Source organism: Schistocerca piceifrons, unplaced genomic scaffold (genome assembly GCF_021461385.2).
Source record: "Schistocerca piceifrons isolate TAMUIC-IGC-003096 unplaced genomic scaffold, iqSchPice1.1 HiC_scaffold_1345, whole genome shotgun sequence".
Classification (NCBI taxonomy): domain Eukaryota; kingdom Metazoa; phylum Arthropoda; class Insecta; order Orthoptera; family Acrididae; genus Schistocerca; species Schistocerca piceifrons.
In genome coordinates this window covers 17,501-25,000 of record NW_025727175.1, presented here as the reverse complement: position 1 = coordinate 25,000, position 7,500 = coordinate 17,501, and the positions used below count along the sequence as shown (strand labels likewise).

The 7,500-nt window shown below is 56.0% G+C and overlaps 2 non-coding genes and 1 pseudogene across 2 annotated transcripts; all 3 read left to right on the top strand.

Moving 5' to 3' along the window:
• Positions 1–3,736: 3,736 nt before the first annotated feature.
• On the top strand, positions 3,737–5,646 carry LOC124732464. The gene has a single exon (XR_007008717.1). It is a non-coding gene; the product is annotated as a small subunit ribosomal RNA (ribosomal RNA).
• A 359-nt stretch (positions 5,647–6,005) lies between these two features.
• On the top strand, positions 6,006–6,161 carry LOC124732461. Its single transcript, XR_007008714.1, has one exon. It is a non-coding gene; the product is annotated as a 5.8S ribosomal RNA (ribosomal RNA).
• Positions 6,162–6,349: 188 nt separating this feature from the next.
• The window catches only part of LOC124732469, a 4,228-nt pseudogene continuing 3,077 nt past the window's right edge, over positions 6,350–7,500 (top strand).

Genomic DNA, 7,500 nt, shown 5'->3' with positions numbered 1-7,500 from the left:
CACAGTGCCCGCCTTTCGACGCCACCCACAAAGCCTGCAGCCTCTGTCGACCATAGCACCCAATCTCCAGTGGCTCTGCCGCACGAAGCCGTGGACCGGCAATGACTCCACCCGCACCCGTTCGTGCACCACCCCAACCGCCAAACTCGCACCTCCAGCGGATGAACGGCGGAAGTTTCCCGCACTCGTAAAGTGCAATCCACCCCTATAACTTGCGTTTCATGAAGAGTTATTTCCAATATGCGACATTCCCGCTGTCCCTATACATGAGCCGCGACCTGTACCACTTACGAGCGAGAGACGCGATCGCGTTGCTCACTGTACGGCGTCCGATACCGAGCCATCAGCATGTCGGTCCCCATGCGCGTTGCACTCGCACTCGCAGTCGCAAAAACGTGGGGCAAATATATTACGCGGAAGAGCTATAACAGACCGAGCCCCACTGCATGGGGAGAGTCTTTGTCACTAATGTACACAGATGGAACATTTTGGACTGGAACCAGATTACCCGTACACACGGCGCTGATTAGTAATCAATGCAGAGCCATCAAACTACAGCAAATATACACAACTGTCCGTATACATGCTGAAAGAGTCTGCCCACAATGGGAACCACACGTCAGCCAGACACTCTGATCACGCACCACTCTCTGCTTCTAACGGGCGCACATACAATATGTAAGCACCAGCATGGAACAACATCCAGTGCATCTTCTCCGCCACATTACACAATCCACACTATCACAACCAGACCAGGAGGTCCATGCGGAAAATACAATATCCCAGCCTTTCGACATCCACCATTGCGCAGACCAGGCACCAACACCCACACATGTCCTATACAACGGTGCACCCAACATCACAATAGTACCTCCTGTCACAGCGCACAAACAATGACATGAGTCAAAGACACAGGTCTCACACAAGCATAGAATTGGAGCGCCGCCTCTAATAAGCCAAAGGTGCATCCTGACGTGACAAATCTGATCATGTCACAAGCATTCACTTACTATAATCACTATCAAGGAACCTGCCGCCCCCGCCCCCCCCCCCTACACCTTTCCTTACAACAACGTGTAACCTAACCTAACCTAACCTATGTTGTACCTTAACCTAACCTATGTTGTACCTTAACCTAACCTATGTTGTACCTTAACCTAACCTATGTTGTACCTTAACCTAACCTATGTTGTACCTTAACCTAACCTATGTTGTACCTTAACCTAACCTATGTTGTACCTTAACCTAACCTATGTTGTACCTTAACCTAACCTATGTTGTACCTTAACCTAACCTATGTTGTACCTTAACCTAACCTATGTTGTACCTTAACCTAACCCATGTTGTACCTTAACCTAACCCATGTTGTACCTTAACCTAACCCATGTTGTACCTTAACCTAACCCATGTTGTACCTTAACCTAACCCATGTTGTACCTTAACCTAACCCATGTTGTACCTTAACCTAACCCATGTTGTACCTTAACCTAACCCATGTTGTACCTTAACCTAACCCATGTTGTACCTTAACCTAACCCATGTTGTGCCTTAACCTAACCCATGTTGTGCCTTAACCTAACCCATGTTGTGCCTTAACCTAACCCATGTTGTGCCTTAACCTAACCCATGTTGTGCCCTAACCTAACCCATGTTGTGCCCTAACCTAACCCATGTTGTGCCCTAACCTAACCCATGTTGTGCCCTAACCTAACCCATGTTGTCCCCTAACCTAACCCATGTTGTCCCCTAACCTAACCCATGTTGTCCCCTAACCTAACCCATGTTGTGCCCTAACGTAACCCATGTTGTGCCTTAACGTAACCCATGTTGTGCCTTAACGTAACCCATGTTGTGCCTTAACGTAACCCACGTTGTCCGCTAACGTAACCCACGTTGTCCGCTAACGTAACCCACGTTGTCGCCTAAACCTGCTCTGTAATTGTTATACGACTCGTTCAATTAGTGTAGTGTTGCCCACCCGCAACCCTCGCAATATAGTTCGCTACTCGCACTGCCCGCTCCCCTGTGTATCGCTTCATGTTAAACACCTTGCAAGTCTTGCTGACTTTCCACATGCTCCTGCTGTACACTGTAATGTGGATGGCAGCAGGACGTACATGCCGCCCCCCCCCCCCCCACCCCTCCCCACGTCCCCACGTCCCCACCTTGCCCCCTGCCTTCGCAAGCTGGTTGGTGACAAGTTTGCATGTTCAATGCCCTTCGCATGCGACGTACGCAGGCTACGTTGTGGTGCGGCCTGTGTCAACTGTCCGCTGATGTCGTACGCGTGAACCACAATCTGTACTGCACATTCGTCCTTATGTACTGAATGATACATCGTGGCACATGTGTGACCGTACAACGACTGCGCCCAAAAACGGCGGACCATACAGTGCAAATATTGTGCACGCAGCTACGTGTCGTCTCCCTATGAGAGCTGGATTGCAGTGTGGTACGCCATAGAGACGTGTGGGAGGAACGGACGCCGTGGATGGCGATCAGCATGAGCTGTGTGTTGATGTATTCGGACCTAGTCGTCTCTCCTCAAACACCGTGATAGCATGGTGCACCGCGTTCCATATCTGCGACATGCTACAGAGGCCGGTTGACAGTCGTTCGAGCAATGGACATCGCATACGTACGGGGGCCACCTTCCACGTATTGTCTAGGCGTGCACATTTTGTTGCGTGTATGTGGGCAGACGTAGTGTGGCGTGACACCTGACACAGGCATGCAATAATCGTTGAAGTTGCTAATGGCGATGGACGCCTACGTTTTCTGGTGAAGTTACGCAAATGAAGAAATGGTAACCCGTTGTGGTGCGGTTGTTCTCGCTAGGGGTGAATCGGTGATGGCGACGATAGGTTGAGGTACTAACCGGTTGTTCCAGCGATACCCACCATGCCGATGAAACTGAACGGCATCTGGGTGTGAAGCGATACGCGGTGGTGGCTGGGTGGGACCGTCCCCGGCCGGTGAGGGGGCGCCTCCCGGCGTGCTGGCCGCGCGGTGCGTGGGCGCACGCGCTACAGCCGGCTGGTGGGGGCGGCCAGTGGCAGGCGCGCCGGCCGACGGACGCGGCAGGCGTCGCAGCTGCGCGCCGGCGCACCCTGCGCGCGGCGCCGTGCGGCCAAAGTAGGTCCTCGCGGGCCCGGTGCGAAGCGCGGTGGACATCTTCAGTGTGCTGGTCCGATTGAGGACTGTGTGCGTTGAGGATGCGCCGCCGCCCGGCGCTCGGCGCCGCGACGCCGTCTGCTGCTCGGTCGCCCCAGCGGTTCTCGCTGGTGGTTTGTATCGCAGCTGTGCGGATGTGTTGGCGCGTGCGCTGTGCTGGGAGAGTTCGCTTCGGCACCCAAGTGGGGCTTTTGTCCTTCTGTGGCGCTGGCGTTGGAGCTGCCGGTCACCGTAGGTGGCGCGTGTTGTCTCCCGCCGGCAATGCCACGACAGCACGCTCCCGGGCCTCTGTCGGCAGCGGCAAGCTCAGTTGGGAGCACGGGTGGTCGCACCGAAAGCGTCTACTCGCCTAACTCCGGGCGATTGCGCCTCTCTCGAACCCGACCAAGTACTTGGGACGGCGCTGCGCGCCGCCGGGACCTGAGAGGGTTTCGAGGTGTATTGTGCAGGGGAGCTCAGCCTCCTCCTGTTTGCAGAATGATTGAGCGGACGCTTGCGTGTTCGCGCGGGCCCCCGGGACACACTCCCGGGCGGCCGGCTGCTCAGCTCTAGTTGGCGCAGCTCCCTGGTTGATCCATGCCAGTAGTCATATGCTTGTCTCAAAGATTAAGCCATGCATGTCTCAGTACAAGCCGCATTAAGGTGAAACCGCGAATGGCTCATTAAATCAGTTATGGTTCCTTAGATCGTACCCACGTTACTTGGATAACTGTGGTAATTCTAGAGCTAATACATGCAAACAGAGTCCCGACCAGAGATGGAAGGGACGCTTTTATTAGATCAAAACCAATCGGTCGGCTCGTCCGGTCCGTTTGCCTTGGTGACTCTGAATAACTTTGGGCTGATCGCACGGTCCTCGTACCGGCGACGCATCTTTCAAATGTCTGCCTTATCAACTGTCGATGGTAGGTTCTGCGCCTACCATGGTTGTAACGGGTAACGGGGAATCAGGGTTCGATTCCGGAGAGGGAGCCTGAGAAACGGCTACCACATCCAAGGAAGGCAGCAGGCGCGCAAATTACCCACTCCCGGCACGGGGAGGTAGTGACGAAAAATAACGATACGGGACTCATCCGAGGCCCCGTAATCGGAATGAGTACACTTTAAATCCTTTAACGAGTATCTATTGGAGGGCAAGTCTGGTGCCAGCAGCCGCGGTAATTCCAGCTCCAATAGCGTATATTAAAGTTGTTGCGGTTAAAAAGCTCGTAGTTGGATTTGTGTCCCACGCTGTTGGTTCACCGCCCGTCGGTGTTTAACTGGCATGTATCGTGGGACGTCCTGCCGGTGGGGCGAGCCGAAGGCGTGCGACCGCCTCGTGCGTGCTCGTGCGTCCCGAGGCGGACCCCGTTGAAATCCTACCAGGGTGCTCTTTATTGAGTGTCTCGGTGGGCCGGCACGTTTACTTTGAACAAATTAGAGTGCTTAAAGCAGGCAAGCCCGCCTGAATACTGTGTGCATGGAATAATGGAATAGGACCTCGGTTCTATTTTGTTGGTTTTCGGAACCCGAGGTAATGATTAATAGGGACAGGCGGGGGCATTCGTATTGCGACGTTAGAGGTGAAATTCTTGGATCGTCGCAAGACGAACAGAAGCGAAAGCATTTGCCAAGTATGTTTTCATTAATCAAGAACGAAAGTTAGAGGTTCGAAGGCGATCAGATACCGCCCTAGTTCTAACCATAAACGATGCCAGCCAGCGATCCGCCGCAGTTCCTCCGATGACTCGGCGGGCAGCCTCCGGGAAACCAAAGCTTTTGGGTTCCGGGGGAAGTATGGTTGCAAAGCTGAAACTTAAAGGAATTGACGGAAGGGCACCACCAGGAGTGGAGCCTGCGGCTTAATTTGACTCAACACGGGAAACCTCACCAGGCCCGGACACCGGAAGGATTGACAGATTGATAGCTCTTTCTTGATTCGGTGGGTGGTGGTGCATGGCCGTTCTTAGTTGGTGGAGCGATTTGTCTGGTTAATTCCGATAACGAACGAGACTCTAGCCTGCTAACTAGTCGCGTGACATCCTTCGTGCTGTCAGCGATTACTTTTCTTCTTAGAGGGACAGGCGGCTTCTAGCCGCACGAGATTGAGCAATAACAGGTCTGTGATGCCCTTAGATGTTCTGGGCCGCACGCGCGCTACACTGAAGGAATCAGCGTGTCTTCCTAGGCCGAAAGGTCGGGGTAACCCGCTGAACCTCCTTCGTGCTAGGGATTGGGGCTTGCAATTGTTCCCCATGAACGAGGAATTCCCAGTAAGCGCGAGTCATAAGCTCGCGTTGATTACGTCCCTGCCCTTTGTACACACCGCCCGTCGCTACTACCGATTGAATGATTTAGTGAGGTCTTCGGACTGGTACGCGGCATTGACTCTGTCGTTGCCGATGCTACCGGAAAGATGACCAAACTTGATCATTTAGAGGAAGTAAAAGTCGTAACAAGGTTTCCGTAGGTGAACCTGCGGAAGGATCATTACGATCATTACCGACTAGACTGCATGTCTTTCGATGTGCGTGTCGTGTCGCGCAACACGCTACCTGTACGGCTCGCCGTAGCCGTGCGCCGCGTGCGGAACCACGCGTGCCTCTCAAAACTAGCGGCAATGTTGTGTGGTACGAGCGCTGAGCGCTGGAGCGGCTGGCCTGCGGCACCTGGCGCCTGGCGCCGGTTTTGAATGACTTTCGCCCGAGTGCCTGTCCGCTCCGGTGTGGAGCCGTACGACGCCCGTCGGCCGTGAGGCCGTTGGACACAGAACGCTGGAACAGGGGCCGCCACACGCCTCACTCCCGCCTATGCGACCGTCTCGAAAGAGACGGCGGAAACTGAGAAAAGATCACCCAGGACGGTGGATCACTCGGCTCGTGGGTCGATGAAGAACGCAGCAAATTGCGCGTCGACATGTGAACTGCAGGACACATGAACATCGACGTTTCGAACGCACATTGCGGTCCATGGATTCCGTTCCCCGGGCCACGTCTGGCTGAGGGTCGGCTACGTATACTGAAGCGCGCGGCGTTTGCCCCGCTTCGCAGACCTGGGAGTGTCGCGGCCGCCTGTGGGGCCGGCCGCGTCTCCTCAAACGTGCGATGCGCGCCCGTCGCCTGGCGGTTCGCATACCGGTACTTTCTCGGTAGCGTGCACAGCCGGCTGGCGGTGTGGCGTGCGACACCTCGTACAACGACCTCAGAGCAGGCGAGACTACCCGCTGAATTTAAGCATATTACTAAGCGGAGGAAAAGAAACTAACAAGGATTCCCCCAGTAGCGGCGAGCGAACAGGGAAGAGTCCAGCACCGAACCCCGCAGGCTGCCGCCTGTCGTGGCATGTGGTGTTTGGAGGGTCCACTACCCCCGACGCCTCGCGCCGAGCCCAAGTCCAACTTGAATGAGGCCACGGCCCGTAGAGGGTGCCAGGCCCGTAGCGGCCGGTGCGAGCGTCGGCGGGACCTCTCCTTCGAGTCGGGTTGCTTGAGAGTGCAGCTCCAAGTGGGTGGTAAACTCCATCTGAGACTAAATATGACCACGAGACCGATAGCGAACAAGTACCGTGAGGAAAGTTGAAAAGAACTTTGAAGAGAGAGTTCAAAAGTACGTGAAAACCGTTCTGGGGTAAACGTGAGAAGTCCGAAAGGTCGAACGGGTGAGATTCACGCCCATCCGGCCACTGGCCTCCGCCCTCGGCAGATGGGGCCGGCCGCCCGCGCGGAGCAATCCGCGGCGGGGTCGTGTCCGGTTGCCTTTCCACTCGCCGCGGGTGGGGCCGTTCCGGTGTGCGGTGGGCCGCACTTCTCCCTAGTAGGACGTCGCGACCCGCTGGGTGCCGGCCTACGGCCCGGGTGCGCAGCCTGTCCTTCCGCGGGGCCTCGGTTCGCGTCTGTTGGGCAGAGCCCCGGTGTCCTGGCTGGCTGCCCGGCGGTATATCTGGAGGAGTCGATTCGCCCCTTTGGGCGCTCGGGCTCCCGGCAAGCGCGCGCGGTTCTTCCCGGATGACGGACCTACCTGGCCCGGCCCCGGACCCGCGCCGCTGTTGGCTCGGGATGCTCTCGGGCGGAATAATCGCTCCCGTCAGCGGCGCTTCAGCTTTGGACAATTTCACGACCCGTCTTGAAACACGGACCAAGGAGTCTAACATGTGCGCGAGTCATTGGGCTGTACGAAACCTAAAGGCGTAATGAAAGTGAAGGTCTCGCCTTGCGCGGGCCGAGGAGGATGGGGCTTCCCCGCCCTTCACGGGGCGGCGGCTCCGCACTCCCGGGGCGTCTCGTCCTCATTGCGAGGTGAGGCGCACCTAGAGGCGTACACGTTGGGACCCGAAAGATGGTGAACTATG